The following is a 20,552-nucleotide window of genomic DNA, read 5'->3' on the forward strand; positions in this document are numbered from 1 at the left end:
AATAAATCAGGACAAACTGGATCTTCCTTAAGAGCGATTGGAATCACACAACATTGAAATTCAAATATCTTCCTACTTTATGTTGAATGCTATGGTTAAGCAACATGAATGACAAGACTGACTACATTCTAAATAGCAATGCTTCATTAAGCGACAATTTTATGTGTTCCACCCAAGGTGCTTATTTTAAATACCTGTGTGTTTTAAAATTTCCTAACCTCAGAAGAGTTGTGTATACTCCCAGACTTGCACTGCCAGGAAAAGAAACAGTAACTGAAGAGAATTCCAGATGTTACTGTTTGTTACATAATAAAAGAAATGTGCACAAAGCAGTTTCCACCAATCACTCATTCATACTTATATTGCAAAGTGGTAGAATAGATAAGTAAACATATTGGATATCAAAGTACAATACACGACAAAGCAAAGTTAAACAGTGTTAAAGATTTCATTATAAAACATATGAGCACAGCGTTTTATAAGAAGTGATACTATGGAAAATAAAATTAGTGTATTCATGTATTAGCATAAATAAATATAGAAAAATATATAAGCATTAACCTTAGTGCAATATTAATACAAGTCAGGCCTGCTACACAAATGGTTAAATAAAGGCACATGCCATATTTCTTTTTAAATTAAAACATAGCTTTAGCTACCAATATAACCTAGCGAGAGGACCCAGGAAGGGAGGATGATGAGATAAAGACAGCTCAAGGATGGAAGAAGGGAAAACACCTGTTGGCTCTCAGCCGACCTAAAATAAACGAAGCAGAAAAATAAAGATAATTGGCAGAAAACAAGAAATATTGGTGGTTCTAATAAAAGTTAATTAGACCAGGTACAGAAAAGGAGTCAGGGGAAAGCAGCGAATGAGCTGCTTTGAGCGAGGTCAGAATGATAAGAAATGATTATATAAACTGTGATTTTTGAACTCTTTGGGGCTCAGCTTGATTTGGCCTAAATTAAGTTGAGTCTGCGTTATTGTTTAATTGGAATAAAGCTAATTACTCTGTTTGCCTATCCACTGACTCCGAGAGCCTTCATTTCAGGTGAAGACCTTTGGCTGTGTATTTAGCCCCGACAATTTGCTTCATCAATACCTCTTGGAGTCACAGAGGTGTTGCTTTCTGTTCATTGAAAACCCAAAATGTTTACGCTTTATTAGGCTACTACCTATTCTAAGATCCACAATGTTTCACAATCTTTTTAAAGCTTACTTGCTGTCTTTATGTTGGAAAGTTTTACTCAATAATTGCTCATCTTAGTAAGATTGAACGAATAAGAGGTGAGCTGATTATGTCAGAGATGTTGTATAACAAAATGAAACAAAAGAGAAATAAGATGGAGTAGCATTCTGAATCTGAAACTTCTTTGGTAATTGGTTTTGCAAAACCAAGCAACCATGACAATGAGAACATAGTTGAAGTCAATGGAGCCATAAAGTGGAATGTAAAACTAAACTCTCCAGGTTAATGGAAAAAGAAAACTTTGCACCAGTTTTTAGCCCAAAGATGGGATTTATGTTCACTCAAAGAAACCAATAGCAACATGTCCTCTGCTTGCCTTATAACCCTTAAAAATCACTAGCTCTGCTCTCCACTTTTTATTTGGCCTTAACTTCAACTCTGTAACAGGACACTTACTGCCTAGGGTATGTCCATAAAAAAGGCCGAGTGAACCATTCTATTTCAAAGCTTCATCTAGAACTAAAATGTAAGTGCAAAAATCCAGGTATAACGGAGTTGACTGTGGTGGGCACATTTAGTCCATCCTTGCTAAATCTTAGCAAAGAGTACAATCAAGACAGACCATATGTTAAGCAATATGTTCATCTCACTGAAGAACGGACTCAACAGATCACTGACTGCCTAGCACATCATTTTAGGCCAACAATAGATGACCACTTTGTGTGAGATCTCTTAACTCTCTAAATTGTAGTACAGCAAGATGCCAAGAGGGAGGAAAACACCTTGGCAAAGAAAGATAAGCCATACTAATATCATTCTATTTTTGCCAGAGAACCATTTCACGAAGAGATGCATTAAGACTCTGCAGTGTCCCTGCGCATTATCCAGTGACCTGATGCACACTCACATTTAATATGTTATACTAGATACCAAAAACAATTTAATAAACCAGTTGCTTTGTTGTGGTAGGGTGCTAAGGTGATTCTATTCAATTGTTTACACGATTTATTAAGCAGACATTAAGAAAATACCTCAAATCCTATCCATAGCCTTTGCATGCTTGCTCTTACCAGCTTGGTCACTGTAGTTAAATACCTCCCCATTTCTTTTACATTGTGGAGGATTGCCGGCTTCTTACTCCGGCCCTCACCCCCAGGCCACCAGGAGGAGCTCTCCGGACAGCATGGACGTGCCCCGAGGTCCAGCAGGGCCTCATACGACTATGTAGTTTCTACACGCAGCCCTGCTGGATACCTTGGGGGCCACCAGGAGTCGCTGTAGGGGAACTAGTGGGCTCTTGAGTGCGTCATCATCACGTGACCGGAAGGAAGGTGAAGAAAAGGACTGTTTACCCTGACCCGGAAGGAATAAGGAACTGTGGACTGATTGGGCAGGAACACCTCCGGGTCAGGGTGTATAAAAGGACTGTGGGAAAGCCCAGACACTGAGCTGAGCTGGGAGGTAGGAGTGCGAAGTGTCTGGGCGAGGAGGAGGATTGGTTTGAGAAAGAGAATTGTTGTTTATATGTGTGTGGAGTGGAGGGTGCTTTGTGCACTGTTTAAAAGTAAAATAAATTATACTTTCACCTGGTGTTATTATACTTTCACCTGGTGTTCAGAGTGGTACCTGAGGGTTCAAGAGGTGGACAAAGACCACTACTGCTACAACATCTATAACCAACTTGATTCTGTCTGCTCAGCTCTCTTCTTAGTTAACTCACTGCCTGACTTTATACAACTTTCATTCCTTAGTGGCCTGTCCCAGTCACATTTACTTGGCTCAGAAATTTAAAACCACTTTTTCAATACACAAGTATTATTCCTGTAGGGAAAAGGAGTACATAAAATGATACCTTTGACATATTCATATAAAAATAAGTAGATTACAGCAAAGCCTTCTATCCCTCCCCAGCCACAGGACAGCTGGCCAGTCAATTCTAGCTTTGCATGCAAAGAATTATCTAATCAATGAACTGGCTTAAAAATAAAATAACAGTTGTCACAAGAACAACAAACAGAAATCATAAAGGTTTGGGGCAGCCACCCGTATAATGTGCCTTGGCTGCAGAAAGGTAGTTAAAGATTGTGAGTTGTTCATAAGACTGAGTCCAAAACAGAACTGCCGGTATTGAATCAAGATGGCCGCTTTAAAGGCCAGTGTAGGAAGTGACGTCAACGGGGCCGGAAGCAGAAGTGACATCATCAGAGGCTGGACCGGAAGTGACATCATTGAAGGCCTTGGAAGCAAAAGTGACGTTATCAAAGGTGCCTGAACCCTGTGGGATTTCCCGAGAATGGTCTGCAAGGGATCGAGAAAGACATTGAATTGCCATTATTCAGGCCCTTTAGTTGACTCCTACTCGCATGTGTGTGACAGCCCCTCCACCCCCAGCCCAGACCCATCAGAGGTTGTGGATACGAGAGACAGCATCGGTGTTGGCATGGAGAGAGACCTTATGAGTGAAAACTTATAAGGTTGAAGGTCAAGAAACCACCTAGTGACCCGCGGATTTCAACTCTTTGTGGAGGGCTAACCACTTTAGGGTTATATGATCCGTGACAAGAGTGAATTCACGACCCAAGAGGTAGTACTTTAACTGTGTAATCGCCCATTTAATCACCAGGGCTTCTCTCTCCACCGCCGCATACCTATTCTCACAGTCCAGCAGTTTCTGGCTCAGAAACTAACTGGAGTGTTCCACACCATTGACGCATTGGCTCAACACGGCACCCAGGCCTGTTTCCAAAGCATCCATTTGGAGGATGAAAGGAAGCAAAAAATTAGGAGCTTTCAATACAAGTGCAGTTGTCAAGGCCCATTTTAAGTCACTGAATGCAGCCTCTGTCATATGAGTCCATACCACAATATTAGGGGCCCTCTTCAAATCACTCAAGGGATCCGCTCTCTCTGAAAACTGAGGAACAAACTGGCGGTAGTACCCTGCTAATCCAAGAAAGGCTTGGACTTGCCACTTGGATCGTGGACAGGGCCATTTCAAAATGGTGTCTATTTTTGACCACTGTGGCTTTACAGTACCCCGGCCCACCAGGTAGACTAAATATTTGGCTTCTCTTAATCGAGAAAAACATTGTTTTGGATTTATTTAAAGACCGGCATTACCAAGCGTCCATAATACTGCTCGGACCTGCTGTAGGTGTTCCTTTAATGTGTTGGAATAAATGACAACGTCATCTAAATAGGCAGCACTATGCGTGTTATGAGGGCGGAGCTCTTTATCCACCAGATGCTGGAAAGTCGGGAGAGTCCCATGTAACCCGAATGGAAGGACACGATACTGCCAGTGTCCACCAGGGGTGTTAAATGTGGTCTTGACCTTTGTGGAGTCTGTTAAAGGAAACTGCTAGTACCCCCTTGTCATGTCAAGTGTGGTCAAATAATTTGCCTGTCCAAGTCTCTCAAGGAGGTTGTCCACTTGAGGCATTGGATAAGTATCAAACTGGGAGACTTGATTAAGTTGATGGAAGTCATTGCAATACCTTCAACTCCCATTAGACTTATTAACCAAGAATATCGGACTGGACCAGGGACTATGACTCTCCTCTATTACACCTAAGTCCAGCATGCGCTTGATTTCAAGCTCCTCTTCTGTTTTCTTTGCTTCGGGAAGATGATGGGGGTGCTCTTTGACTATAACCCCGGATTCTGTTACAATATTGTGGCCAATCAGAGAGGTCCTTCCTGGTTTCTTGATCACCACTTCTGGGACGGACAGGATAACTGCTTCATGTTCCTGTTTCTGTCTAGGGTTTAACTCTGTACCAAAGTTAAGTATGTTAGTCTGAGCAAAGAAGGAACGGGGCTGATCGGAGAAGGGATCAGGATGCCTTTCTTTCCACGGTTTCAGCTAGTTTACATGATATACAGTGGAACCTCTAGATACGAGTTTAATTCGTTCCAGCACTGAGCTCGTATAGCGAATTTCTCGTATCTAGAACAAACTTCCCCATTGAAAATAATGGAAATCCAGTTAATCCGTTCCGCACCCCAAAAATATTAACATACAAAATCAATTTTCCTAACAAATAACACTGATAAATAATATATACTGTAGTCTACCTTTAATAAATAACACTGGTAAATAATATAACTGATTATTAAAAGAATCAAAACAGGTGTTCAAAGTGCAGTAGAGCATTCAATAAATCTTTAAATAAATAATCCTTAAAACAGTTGTGAAGTGGAGGTTTAAAATACACAAGAATAACAATCCTTTAACACGAGGTTAAAACGTCAACAGGAAGCAGTCTTTAAAAAACAGATGACAATCCCCGGTGCTTCTTCTCTGTTAGCGTCAGTGTCTCACCTGCTTCTCCCATGCGGGCTCTGCAACAGGCAAGACGCTCTTAATGCAGCTGACCTTCTCTACACTGTCCTGCTTCAGCTGTTTGGCTTGCCTGTTCAGCTCACTGTTCAGCTACACGCGAGCCTGCACTCGCTTGCTCTTCTGCACCGACTTTCTCCTACTGCTGCTTCCTGCCTCCTGCCTGCAGCATCCTGCCTCCTCCTGCAACCTCCGTTCTCTTCTCCTCTCTTTTCTTTTACTTCTTCTCCCCCTTAACTGGCTCGCGCTTCTCTATATATGCGGGGAGGACATGGCAGCTGCAGCCCATCAGCCACAGGAACAATCATGGATGTGGGCAGTTTCCCACCTGTGCACTTAAGTGAGAAACGCCCACACTGCAGATCGCCCTGCGGCTCGCTACAGCTACCACGCCCCCTCGCTAAGCCGCGAGCTATACCCACAGCCTGGCTCGTGGCTCGTTACGTGAGCCAATGCTCATATTTAGATCTGAATTTTTCGCTCATACTTTCCTCGTATCTTGAATTTCTCGTATACAGAGGTGATTGTATCTCGAGGTTCCACTGTATTTGCTTGCTCGGTCAACGATTAGGTTGTTTCACCAAATAATCAACTAGCCCTTTCCTCTCCTTAACTTCTTAGGGGCCTTGCCAATGGGCTACCAATTTAGAATGGAAGGTGGGAACCAACACCATGACACAATACCCCGGATGGAATTCTCAGAGCATCGTGCCGCAGTCATAATAGTGGGCCTGAGCTGCTTGCACCTCGTCCATGTGACTCTTTAGTATAGGTTTAACTTTTCTAAATCTATCGTGCCTGCATGATATACTCCAATATATTTGTAGAGAGAAGAACCTCTCCTTCCCAGCCTTCTTTTAAAATATCCTATATACCTCGGGGTTGTCGTCCATATGATATTTCAAAAGGCGAGAACCCTGTAGAGGCTTGAGGAACTTCCCAATAGCCAAAGAGAATGAGGGGGAGGAGCTGATCCCAATTCCTACTTTACCCGCTGACCACCTTGCGAAGCATCTCTTTGAGAGTCTGATTGAACCTCTCGATGAGACCGTCAGTTTGAGGATGATACACCGTGGTCTTTAAGGGTTTTATTTTAAGTAACTTGGCCATTTCCCTGAATTCCTCCGAGGTAAACAGCATCCCTTGGTCCGTAAGGACTTCTTTAGGGATGCTGACTTGCGCAATGACCCCTACTAGTTCGAGTGCGATAGCCTTAGACGTAGCTGAGCGTAAAGGAACAGCTTCTGGGTATCGGGTTACATAATCGACGAGGACTAAAATGTATTTATGTCCTCAGGCTGAGGGCTCTAGGGGTCCTACTATATTGATCCCGATCCTTTCAAATGGGACATCAATCAAGGGAAAGAGAACGAGAGGAGCACAGTCCCTCATAGGAATTTGCCACAATTGACACTCTGGACAAGAGATACAAAAACAGCGAAACTCCTCGTTAATTCCTGACCAATAGAATAGAGCTTAATATAATCTAATGTCTTTTCGGTGCCCAAATGGCCTCCTAGGAGGTGGGAGTGTGCTAATTCACAGACCTGCTGCCAGTAGGTACGTGGAATTGACAACAACTTCCGTACCTTCCCTTCATGGTCAGCAACCCTATATAATAGGTAATTTCTATTACAAAGTGACGACCCTGTGGCATGGGCTGATGTGTGTGCTGGCCATTGACGAGTACTACTGCATTCTTGAAACCGGCGTCTCTCTAAATTGGAAATGTATTTCAGAGAGAGGATTCAGTCTGACCTCAATGGGCGGGGATTTATCCTGACTTGTCGAGACACGGATTGATGAGGTAATGGCCTGCAACGGTCCTAGAACCTCCCCATCCCCCTCTTGGTTTCCCATATCTTTCTCTGCCAGCTGAGTACACGGCATGGAGACAACCTGAGACGTGTCATCTCCATCTATCACTAGGCCTAAATTGGGCATGGGAGTATACAGTACTACACTACTTTTATTATTAGACCAGTCCCGCCCTAGAATCACAGTGAAAGCTGGGTTTGGGACAACCACAATGGGGAACTTTTTCAGCGATCCTCCATGGCTGATGAAACATAGGGCGGTTTTATAATGTCGGACTTCTCCGTGAATAAAAGTTATTCAGGTCTTTGTCTTAATCCATTGTCGTGGGAGTGCATATCGGCAGTCAACAACAGAAATGTCGCTGCCTTAATCGAAGAGGGCTTCCACTTTAAACCCATTTACTACTACTACTCCCGTATGGGATACCAACAGGGGGTTTGAAAGTGCACACAACCCTTCCCTCTCTCTCCACTTATCATCCCACCTATCCCAGAGTGAGTTGTGCGTCCTCGGATCTGGGGACTCCGGTACATACTCCAGTTCATATAGAGGTGGCAGATTGGATGGGATGTAGTCCCCACAGTGTCCGCTAAAGGACCATTCTGCTCTCCCAGTTTGTAAAGCTGTCTTTATGTTTTGACAAGTCAAATGAGCTCGTCCATATTACGGAAGCCTCCCCAGACTGGCTGGGTGAAATGATCGGGAAAGTTGGACATTAGCAAAAAACAGGACACTCTTTGCAGTATTTGGAAGGTGGAGCAATCAAATGGCCTTAGCCATGCTGCCACCATTTCCCAGAGAGGAGAAGCTTGCCCCTGGGTCAGCCGATCTGGGTCTAATTTCCATGCCTGTAAAGTCTTCATCTGCTGGTCTGGGGATGCCCCACATTTATCTGGGACCTTGGCCCCAGTGGGGAGGACACCTCTCTCCTCCAAAAGGGCATAATAAGTCCCTGTCACTTTCCCCATAGAGACCAGCTCATGTCTGTGTGTCTCCTCCACACTCTTCCTTTCTAATTTTACTGGCCCGGATAAATATATACGGAGCGGAGCCTGCACCGGGTCTTTCCGAACTCCGGGATGAACTCAGGTCCCATTTTCTTCTGGGCTTTGTAAATCCTGCCGACTGTGCCACTGTCACAAGAACGACAAACAGACATCATAAAGGTTTGAGGCAGCCACCCGTATAATGTGTCTTGGCTGCAGAAAGGTAGTTAAAGATTGTGAGTTGTTGACAAGAATGAGTCCAAAACAGAACTGCCGGTACTGAATCAAGATGGCCGCTTTAAAGGCCAGTGTAGGAAGTGACGTCATCGGGGCTGGAAGCAGAAGTGACATCATCAGAGATGGGACCGGAAGTGACATCATCAAAGCCTGGGGCCGGGAGTGACGTCATCGAAGGCTCCGGAAGCAGAAGTGACGTCATCAAAGGTGCTGGAACCCTGCGGAATTTCCCGAGAATGGTCTGCAAGGGATCAAGAAGTTAGTGCACCCCGCTGCCCCCTGGTCAGACGTGGAATTGCCATTATTCAGGCCCTTTAGTTGACTCCTACTCACACATGTGTGACACAATATAAATACAGTTTTACAAATAAAGAAAACCTGCAAATATATTTATGATGCTAGATATTACCAATTTTTTCTCTCCATTACATTCCACCTCTACATAAATTTTTGTATAATGTCTTTATGATTATAGTTCACTGTAGTAGATTGAACAGTCTTAATTGTTTTAATAGTCTGTTTCAAAAACCCTGCTTCAAGTGGCAGCCATAACTCTTCCGTGTATTTACGACTGGTGTGACCATTTGTTCACAACATCACTGGCTGCAGATGATTATTTTGAAAACATTTCAATGTTTTCTTTATTTTGAAGACAATCTGAAGAACCTGGATTCACTCCTGTTCCAAATGAATGATGGCTTTTATCCACTTGGCTTGTTTCTGTTTCTACTTCTTTTTAACGTCTGCAAGACCTTAATTAGTCATCCAGTTTGGTTGCTCAAATTGAGACAAGTCTACTCCTTCCATTAAACTAACCCAATTCCATTTTAAATCTATTGTGGGATTTTGTTATTATTGCTTCACCTAATCTATGTAAGTCCTGTGTCTGTCTTGTCACCAGACTACTGTCCTGAGCTGTTCATCATAGCACATGCTTTACTGTTACATGCTATACTGTTTGCTTAAATATTTGTAAAATAACATTCCACAGGTGCCCAACCACCTCTGTCCACATGAGTAAACATAGGCTAACTGTTCACAAACTAACCCTCGTGGCCACTCTTCATACATTTCGGGTTGACTAAGCTGCCTTTCCTGTTTTTCCAACCAAGATATTACTCTGACTACCATCATCCTTTACCTGTATAGACAGGTATCACCATGGGACACCAAGTGTCTTCCTGTCCTCTTCTAAAGTTGTTTTCTCATCGTATGCATATTTGCTGTGCTAAACACCTCTGTTCACAACTGGTCCAATGGTCCTGTGTTTGCACCACAGTGGATAGTTCCATTATTGTACAACATGTGGACTTGCACTCTCTCAAGTCCCAAAAGGTCTCTTTTTCTTGCTCTCTGTTTTTGCTTCTTCCAAATCTTTTTCTTTGTCTTTGTTTCCTTGTCACTTTCTTTCTGTTTGTTCCGGAGTGTGGGCAAGTCAGTGACAAACCGGTTTCTGTCCATATCATCTTCTTGGTTGTCAGCCTGTTGCCACTCAGACTTTGCTACCAGACACACTTTGGAACAGTTTGGCCAATGTTTCCAATGCCACTCTGCCACAGTGTTCTAGTTGTAACCCAGTCTCCTGCATGTACCATGTATTAATCCTAAATCTGTAAATACATTTAAACATAGGTAAAGGGTGTTGAAAAAGATCAAGGAATAGAAAAAAGTGAAAATAATTACTTCATTTTCTCTTTTCTGTCTTCCTTCACTATCCTTCCATTTTTTTCTTTCAATGCCTGTGTGTCTTTTTTTGTTAACTTTACTTTTCTTAAAAGAAACAAAATAAGACCTAGACACATTCCTTCTTGTTTAAAGTACAACTCCAAAATCAGAAAAATTGGGATGGTATGGAAAATACAAACAATAATAGAAAAAGCAGTGATTCTTAATTTTATTTCATTGCAGACAATATAAACCCAAGATATTTCAAGTTTTGTCTGGTCAGCTTCATTTCATTTGTTAATATACTTTTTCCAAAAAAGTTGTGATGGGGACCAAATTATGGTCAATAATGTGGTAAAATAATTAAATAATGACGTGATTTCAAACAGGTGATGACAACTGGGGATTGTAGTCATGGTTTGGTCCAAAAGCAGCATCCACGAAAGGCTGTCTTTGAGGACCAAAGATGGGCAGAGGATCTCCAGCTTGTCAACAGATGCATAAGAAAATGATTGAAGTGTTTAAAACAATGCTCACCAAAGAAAGATGGAAAAGTATTTGCATATTTTTCCCTGTACAGTGTATAATATCATTAAACGGTTCAAGGAATCTGGAGGAATTTCAATGCATAAAGGTCAAGGGTACAAGCCTAAGCTGAACACCCGTGATCTCTGATCCCTCAGACAGCACTGCATGAAGAACCGTCACTCATTAATAGCTGATATAACCACATGGGCAAGGGATTACTCTAGAAAACATTTATCAAGCACTACAATATGGAATTATATTCACCAATGCCACTTAAAACTTTACTCTGCAAAAAGGAAACCTTATGTTAACCATGTCCAGAAGTGACATTGACTTCTCTGGGCTCGAAGGCATCTGGGATGGACTGTCACACAGTGGGAACATGTATTGGAGTCAGACAAATCAGTTTTCCAGATCTTTTTTTTGAAGAAGTGGGCACTGTGTGCTCTGGACCAAAGACAAAAAGGACCATCTAGACTGTTGTCAGCAACAAGTTCAAAAGCCAGGGTCTGTCATGGTATGGAGCTGTGTCAGTGCCCTTGCTTACTCCTTTTCTATGTTAACTAATGTTGCCTTATTTTAATTTTTTATTTTGTCTTTTATTTTTCTTTTCTTCATTATGTAAAGCACTTTGAGCTACTTTTTGTATGAAAATGTGCTATATAAATAAATGTTGTTGTTGTTGTTCTGTGATGGCAGAGTAACATATGCTGCCTACATGACAACATCTTTTCCAGGGATGTCCATGCATTTTTCAACAAGACGATGCACAACCACATTCTACACTCATTACAAAGGCATGGCTGAGGAAGATGAGGGTACAGGTAATGAACTGGTCTTCCTGCAGCCCTGAGCTGTCCCCAGTAGAGAATGTTTGGAGAATTTTGAAACAAGAAATGCAACAACAACTTTGTATTGTTGCACACCTTAAGATGTGTTTACATGAAGAATGGAACAATAACACCTGAAACACTTCATCACTCAGATTCCTCAGTGGCAAAACATCTTTTAAGTGTTGTGAGGAATGGCAACATTACAAAGTAGTGAATATACCTGACACTGTTTTAATACTAGATAGATTTCATCTTACAGAGAGAGATACAGCACGTTATGGAAAAAAGACAGGAGGGGGACTGTACATCTAAGTGAATAAGGAATGGTGTTAAAGGGAGCATATTACAGTTACAAATACAGTTTGTAATTCAGACAAGAATTCAGTCAGAATTTCTCCATGTTATTTGTCCAGGGAAATAAATTACATGATCATTATTAATGTTTATATTCCTTCCTCTGCAAATGAGAACTTAGTAACAGAAATTATTCACTTAATGATGAATTATTAATTAATAATTATTTACTCTTTAATGATGAATCACTCTGACCTTGCAGTTGTAATACTTGATGACTTCAACCATGTGACTTTGGAAGGAACAATGACAAACTTTCATCAATTTATCTAATGTTCAGCTCGAGGAAATAACCAGCTGGACCTGCTGTATTCAAATGTTAAAGATGACTTTAAGTGTAAATCTGTGGTGCCTCTGAGCAGATCAGACTACAACCTGATTCATTTTATTCCCTGCTACAGACCTGTTATTAGATGACAACTTGTTACCACCAAGATTTTGAGAAAGTGGATCTTGATGGCTAAAATAGCAATGAATGACTGCTTCCAACTGACAGACTGGGAAATGATGTGCAAGTCACATGGGGATGTATTTGAAGGACTTGGTCACTACATCATAGACTATATCAACTTCTGTGTCAACACTGTGGTAGCCTCAAAAACAGTGCGTTGCTTCCCAAACAATAAATCCCCGGTTACTAAAAATTCTCCTGAATGATAAAAAGTGGGCATTCAAATCTGGTGAGAAAGAGGCTCCATTGGATGCACAACAAGTACTGAAGAAAAGCTGAGTGAAAGGAAAGACTGTTATAAAGCAAAACTAGAAAACAAACTTACTCACAATAACATGAAAGATGTCTGGAATGGACTGGGTATAATTACAGGACTCAAGCAATCCAGGGCTCTGGTGCTAGAAGGGGATGTGGACAAAGTTAACACCCTGAACCAATTTTTTAATAGATTTTTCTCCCACTGCCACCATCTTCCAATGACCAGTCTTCCTACACCATCCCTACTATATCAACAACTATTACCACTTCAACTGGAATGGTCCACCTTCAACCATCAGTGTGGGCTATCCATATATATAGGATATCATGACAGACTCCTTCTTATTAAACAGTTTGTCCAGAGCAAATGGTCTGACTAGAACATTCTAAAAGACGCCGGGATTTTGTGGCGCCCGAAATATGTACATCGCGGGTCAGGTCGCTGCCACCGCCGGACTGTGAATGAAAAGACCACTGGCGGCATTTGCTCAGGAATACGTTGTCCTTCTCATGGACCTGGAAATAGAAGTGTCAGTGTGCCGAATTTACATTATGTGAAAATAAACTCCGATCATGGCTCTGTGCAAAAAGAAGCCTCATTAACTAATATGGCACTGTTTAATTCGATATCTCTTAATGGCAAAGCATTGGTGCTGTCAAAATTCATCACTGACACCAAACTTGATATACTGTGTCTAACGGAGACTTGGCAAAAATTTACGTCTCTCATGGAGGCGACTCCACCTGGATTCACTTTCCACACAGAGCCCCGCAGCTCAAGACAAGGAGGTGGACTTGCAGTAATTGTCAGAGTAGACTTAAACATCAAACGAATCTCAAATGATTGTCCATTGTCTTTTGAATGCCTGGCTCTTAAACTAATAACGGAACCAGGTCCCGTCTCACTCATTGTTCTTTATCGTCCTCCAAAATACAATGCATCCTTCTTATCCGATCTGATTGAACTTTTAACCCACCTAAGCTCTCACTCTCAGAGAATTATCCTTCTCGGTGATTTCAACATCCCTATTGACATTACTACATCTAAACTGAGAAATGAATTCCTATCCTTATTGGACTGTTTTGACTTGACACAACATGTTGATTTTCCCACCCACTCTGGTGGTCATATATTGGATCTGATCTGTACTTCTGGACTATCTGTTGCCAACATTTACAGCACTGATTTGGGACTCTCTGACCATAAAGCAGTACTTTTCACTGTCTCATTATCTCTCCCTCCTCTTATCTGTAAACGACAAATTTCTTACAGAAACCTTAAAAATATCTGTCCCTCTATCCTTTCTGTATCCATTTCTGATCTTTTACTGTCTGCACCTATTCCGTCAACACTAGATAGTCTTGTTGACCACTATAACACAGCCCTTCATTCAGCATTAGATAAAACAGCTCCTTTAAAACATAAGGAGGTTTCCTTTAAGCATTCAGCTCCTTGGTATAATTCAGAATTGCGATCTATGAAAGCAGCTGGCCGACGCCTTGAGAGAATGTCACGTAAGACTGGCCTTACTGTGCACATCCAGGCTTTCTCTAACCACCAAAGAGCTTACAGAGAAGCGCTACCTGCTGCCAAGAACACCCATCATGGGAGAATAATAGAAAGTGGCCACGATAACTCAAGGGTTTTGTTTTCTGTAGTTAATAAACTAATCAAACCCGCATCTGGCCCAACTACCTCTTCTACTGAAGTCTGTGAGGAATTCCTCCACTTTTTCCATATCAAAATTAAAGATCTAAATAATTCAACTAACATAAATACATCATCTGTTTATATCTCTTCCTGTTTTCCCAATCCATCCAGCTCCTTCTCTAAGTTCTCACCAGTTACATCTGTGTTTGTTAATAACCTGCTTTGTAAGATGAGACCGACTACTTGTGTACTGGACCCCATCCACAGCACACTACTTAAATTCTGCTTTCATGCCATAATCCCGACTGTTACAACAATAATAAACTCATCCCTTGACACTGGCTCTGTGCCAATCACTTTTAAAATCGCTTCTGTAACCCCAATGTTAAAAAAGTCTGGTCTTGATGCTGACAATCTTAACAACGTTCGGCCTAGTTCCCACTTACCTTTTCTGTCAAAAGTTCTTGAGCGTGTTGTAGCCTCCCAACTCACCAATTACCTAACCTCTAATAATTTGATGGAACCCTTTCAGTCTGGTTTCAGGGCACAGCACAGCTGTGAAACTGTTCTGCTATGGGTAACCAATGATTTGGCAGTAGACTCTGGACAAACCAGCATATTAATTCTATTAGACCTCAGTGCAGCATTTGACACTGTGAGACATGACATTCTACTGTCCAAAATGGAGAACATGCTGGGTATCTCTGGCACTGCCCTCCAGTGGTTCAAGTCCTATCTGACTGATAGGCAAGAGTTTGGTAGTCTTGGCAACAGCAGATCCAGCTCAGTGCCAGTCACACAAGGAGTTCCTCAGGGCTCTGTCCTCATCCCTCTTCTCTTCTGTATTTATATGCTTCCCCTTGGTCATTTTATTCATAGTTATGGACAGGGTTATCATTTTTTTACCACTAAGGTCCTCTGATTCTGGCAATCTTGTTGTGCCCCACACTAATCTACACTCCATGGGTGACAGGGCCTTCAGCTGTATAGTGCCCAGACTCTTGAATGACCTACCAAAATTAATCAGGTCAACTGGCTCCATGAATTCTTTTAAAAAACAACTCATCTGTTCAGGAAGGCTTATAGCTCTACTTGACTTTATTACCCTTCTCTCAGTTTACTTTTATGTCAAGATACTCATGTAACCTGTGTGTGTGTGTGTGAGCTAGACCATCAATTATGTTGTCTGTTAGGCTTTTTTTTCTCTGAATTTACTGTCTTAATCTTTATTTATTTATCTGGTTTGTACAATGTTATATACTGTATACCCTGCCGTTCTTTCTTAAATTCTGTGAAGTGCCTTGAGCATGGGAAAGGCGCTATATAAATAAAATGTATTATTATTATTATTATTATTATTATTATTATTATTATTATTATTATTATTATAATTGAAGACCAAATAAAGAGACAACTGAGGAGGCTACACACAGGAAAAAATGTAGGACCAAATGGAGTCAGTTCTTGAGTTCTTAAGGCCTGTGCTGATCGACTTTGTGGTATCCACTGCCCCCTGTTCAGTCTGTACATAAGGCTCCAGAAAGTGCGAAAAACATCCTGCATTGTTCCAGTTCCAAAGAAGGCAGGTGCTTCTTCATCTAATGACCAAAGACCAGTGGCACTTCATGAAGACCTTTGACAAACTATTCCTGGTCTATATGAGCCCTATTGTGGTAGACCACCTGGACACACTGCAGTTTGCCTATCGGACAAAGATCGGAGTGTTGGATACAATTATTTATTTGCTCCACATGGACCAAGATGGCAGCACTGTGAGGATTGTGTTTTTATTTCCAGTGCCTTCAGTACCAGCCAGTCATCACTGTTAAAGGGTAATCTCAGAGATATGCAGGTGGATGAGTCAATGGTGTCTTGGATAATGAATTATCTGTCAGGCAGACCACAGTTTGTGAGACTCAATGACTCAAGGTCACTATTCAAGGAGTGGATATACAGGTGGTCAGCTCAAACAAGTACTTGGGAGTCCACATCAATGACAGACTGGACTGGTCTCATAATACAAAGGAACAATTTAAGAAAGGGCAGCGTATACTGTTTTTTTCTGAGGCTGCACTTCTTTAATGTGGGAAGTGACGCTCTTAACTTATTTTACAACTCTGTGATAGCCAGTGTGGTATGCTGGGCTGGTAACATAACTTCAGTTGACATTCACCAAATTAACAAATTATTCTAGTGTATGTTCTGTCCATAGTGTGTGTGTGTGTATTGTAAGAAAGGCACTATATTGTGCCCGACCCCACACAGATTCACACGGAGGCAGGTATAAAAATAAATAAACTTTTATTTTTCTTCAGTTGGAGGGCACATCTTTCCTGTAATCCCTTCAGCCACAACACAGTCCCAATCACAGTACTTAAGCAAATCACCACCATTAAACACTTTCTTCTTCCACCACTACACCTCACCCAGTTTTGTCCTCCTTTCACCCGACTCTGGCCGCTGAGTGGTGGTAGCTGGCTCCCTTTATTTGGTACCCAGAAGTGCTCCAGGTGCTTGATTCCTGACATCCGGCTGGACTTCTGGGTGTGGCGAGACCAATGCCCAAAAGGGCCAGCAGCTCCTGCTGTAGCACCCCCTGGCGGCGCCTGCGAGGCACCGCTGCAACCCAGGGAGGCTGCCATCTAGCGTCCAGGGGGAGATGCTGGGTTTCCCACCCTTGTCCCCCTGGTATATGTGGTGAAGGAGCGTCCCGGCCAGGCATGGGCCCCGGCCATCCGTCACAGTATGTATATATATACAGTGCATCCGGAAAGTTTTCACAGCGCATCACTTTTTCCACATTTTGTTATGTTACAGCCGTATTCTAAAATGGATTAAATTCATTTTTTTCCTCAGAATTCTACACACAACACCCCATTATGACAACGTGAAAAAAGTTTAGCTGAGGTTTTTGCAAATTTATTAAAAATAAAAGAACTGAGAAATCACATGTACATAAGTATTCACAGCCTTTGCTCAATACTTTGTCGATGCACCTTTGGCAGCAATTACAGCCTCAAGTCTTTTTGAATATGATGCCACAAGCTTGGCACACCTATCCTTGGCCAGTTTCGCACATTATCTCTTTGCAGCACCTCTCAAGCTCCATCAGGTTGGATAAGAAGCGTCTGTGCACAGCCATTTTAAGATCTCTCCAGAGATGTTCAATCGGATTCAAGTCTGGGCTCTGGCTGGGCCAGTCAAGGACATTCACAGAGTTGTCCTGAAACCACTCCTTTGATATCTTGGCTGTGTGCTTAGGGTCGTTGTCCTGCTGAAAGATGAACCGTCGCCCCAGTCTGAGGTCAAGAGCGCTCTGGAGCAGGTTTTCATCCAGGATGTCTCTGTACATTGCTGCAGTCATCTTTCCCTTTATCCTGACTAGTCTCCCAGTCCCTGCCGCTGAAAAACATCCCCACAGCATGATGCTGCCACCACCATGCTTCACTGTAGGGATGGTATTGGCCTGGTGATGAGCGGTGCCTGGTTTCCTCCAAACGTGACGCCTGGCATTCACACCAAACAGTTCAATCTTTGTCTCATCAGACCAGAGAATTTTCTTTCTCATGGTCTGAGAGTCCTTCAGGTGCCTTTTGGCAAACTCCAGGCGAGCTGCCATGTGCCTTTTACTAAGGAGTGGCTTCCGTCTGGCCACTCTACCATACAGGCCTGATTGGTGTATTGCTGCAGAGATGGTTGTCCTTCTGGAAGGTTCTTCTCTCTCCACAGAGGACCTCTGGAGCTCTGACAGAGTGACCATCGGGTTCTTGGTCACCTCCCTGACTAAGGCCCTTCTCCCCCGATCGCTCAGTTTAGATGGCCGGCCAGCTCTAGGAAGAGTCCTGGTGGTTTCGAACTTCTTCCACTTATGGATGATGGAGGCCACTGTGCTCATTGGGACCTTCAAAGCAGCAGAAATGTTTCTGTAACCTTCCCCAGATTTGTGCCTTGAGACAATCCTGTCTCGGAGGTCTACAGACAATTCCTTTGACTTCATGCTTGGTTTGTACTCTGACATGAACTGTCAACTGTGGGACCTTATATAGACAGGTGTGTGCCTTTCCAAATCATGTCCAATCAACTGAATTTACCACAGGTGGACTCCAATGAAGCTGCAGAAACATCTCAAAGATGATCAGGGGAAACAGGATGCACCTGAGCTCAATTTTGACCTTCATGGCAAAGGCTGTGAATACTTATGTACATGTGCTTTCTCATTTTTTTTATTTTTAATAAATTTGCAAAAACCTCAAGTAAACTTTTTTCACTTTGTCATTATGGGGTGTTGTGTGTAGAATTCTGAGGAAAAAAATGAATTTAATCCATTTTGGAATAAGGCTGTAACATAACAAAATGTGGAAAAAGTGATGCGCTATGAATACTTTCCGGATGTACTGTATGGGTTGCAGACTTGCTCAAGAGAGAAGGAGGTGAATCCAAGTTTCTTAGAATATCAGCAGTATTGTTGTAAAGACAGGAACAATCACAAAGCATTTATTCAAATGGGAGCTCTCTCCTTCAGATTCAAAGGACAGACAGCCTTCTTACACAAGAGAGAAGATAGAAAGTGGGCATACGAGCAGGTCAACGGCCAGTTTTAAAGGTTCTATCTATCTATCTATCTATCTATCTATCTATCTATCTATCTATCTATCTATCTATCTATCTATCTATCTATCTATCTATCTATCTATCTAAACAGAAAAACATGTACAGTATTTAGTTCTTAAAATGAATAAGACCAAGTACAATACCTTTTAAGTATTTGTACAAAAGCAAGTTAATCTATAAATTTGAAAAGAGTGCAGAACAAGGATATAAAATATATAAAGAAATTCTGGACGGTTTCAGCCGCCCATCATCTTATGTGTTATGTTATTATGTTAGCCTCCCATTTATGCCTGGCCAGGCTAATTTTAATTTCTTCACTGCTAATGCTAAATCCTTATTGTGGGACTTCATTGTTTCTGAAGAAAAACATAGCAATTTCATGCACAGTATTATTTTTATTTATTTATTTATAAAGCACTTTAAAAACAACATCAAGGCTGACTAAAGTGCTGTATAATAAAAACCCAACATATCAGACACACAATAACCAAAGGGTAAAAGAAACAGAAACACATAAACACATAAGAGCTGAAGAGATTCATAATAAAAAAGTACACAGATAGCCAACATATCATATTGGGTTAAAAACCAGGGAGTAAAAGTGTGTTTTTAAATAAGATTTAAAGACAGCTAATAAAGGAGCTTGCCTAACATGCAACAGCAAATCATTCCAGAATTTTGGGGCTGCAACTGAAAAATGGAAAATGGCCACATTTCTGGGCTTATTTTTCTTCTTTTTGTTTTAGCTCATCCACTAAGCCAGGTGTTCTCAAACTTTTTTTACTGAGGGTCACAGCTTGCAACAAGTCAAGCAGGTTGCACAAGAAGAAATCAACATATTTCCTTGAAAAAATAGGCTAAATATTAGGCTTACACATAAACTCTTTGAATTGTTAAAGATATCAAAATGAATTTGTATAATAATGTTTTTAAGCCATATCTTTATTAAAAATACCAGAAAACAATATTAATGTGCAAAGATAAATCAGAAAACCTTTTTACAATTAGAAAGAACAAACCCAACACCCCATCCCTCTTAGTTTAATAAATAATTAAACATTTTCTCTACAATATACTTGAACAGCTTTTTAAAAAATGATAGCTAAGAAGATCTTATATTGATGAGCTTTGTAATGCTAATTTTTTATAATCAAGAAATAGGGGACGTGACTATCTTTGAGAAAAGCCCACTGAAGGAGTCAATAATATTGTTAGAATTCTTTACTTACCGACTGGACTGAAGAAAGACTATATTGTTATTTTTATTTCTTTTATTCATTCAATTTTGCTTGTGTTCAGTATTCTGTGCAGACTGTGAAGAATTATCCATAGACTTCGGTGGAGTCTGACAAAGAATAAAACACCAGGAAACTGTTTATGCTTTACATAGATATTTGAATAATAATTTTAAACCAGAAAAAAGCACATGCCAGCAAATAAGAAAGAAGCATTGAGATGAAATCTTGCAAATGGTGGAGTAACCGTGATGGACTCTACATAAACACTTTTCCACACCATTTGAAAGTTTTGTTTGATTTAGAACAAGTTTAATTTACTTTAGGCCATCCACCACAGGACACCTCTATTCTGGAAGGACCAGGGGAGAGAACACATTCAGAGCCATGCCT

At 41.4% G+C, this 20,552-nt stretch overlaps 1 protein-coding gene across 4 annotated transcripts in view; it reads right to left on the reverse strand.

The window, feature by feature from the left end:
• LOC114657406 (probable polypeptide N-acetylgalactosaminyltransferase 8) overlaps nt 1-20,252 on the reverse strand; it is a 526,476-nt gene extending 506,224 nt beyond the window's left edge. For 3 of the 4 annotated variants that reach the window (XR_007935632.1, XR_007935625.1, XM_051930802.1), the window contains exon 1: nt 20,154-20,252. The gene's annotated coding sequence lies outside the window, so the exon portion shown is untranslated. Of the gene's footprint in view, nt 1-194; nt 289-20,153 lie in introns of those variants that run through there. The other variant, XR_007935626.1, reaches the window with a different exon arrangement.
• Between the last annotated feature and the right edge of the window lie 300 nt (nt 20,253-20,552).

This window comes from Erpetoichthys calabaricus, chromosome 1 (genome assembly GCF_900747795.2).
Source record: "Erpetoichthys calabaricus chromosome 1, fErpCal1.3, whole genome shotgun sequence".
NCBI classification, from domain to species: Eukaryota; Metazoa; Chordata; class Cladistia; order Polypteriformes; family Polypteridae; genus Erpetoichthys; species Erpetoichthys calabaricus.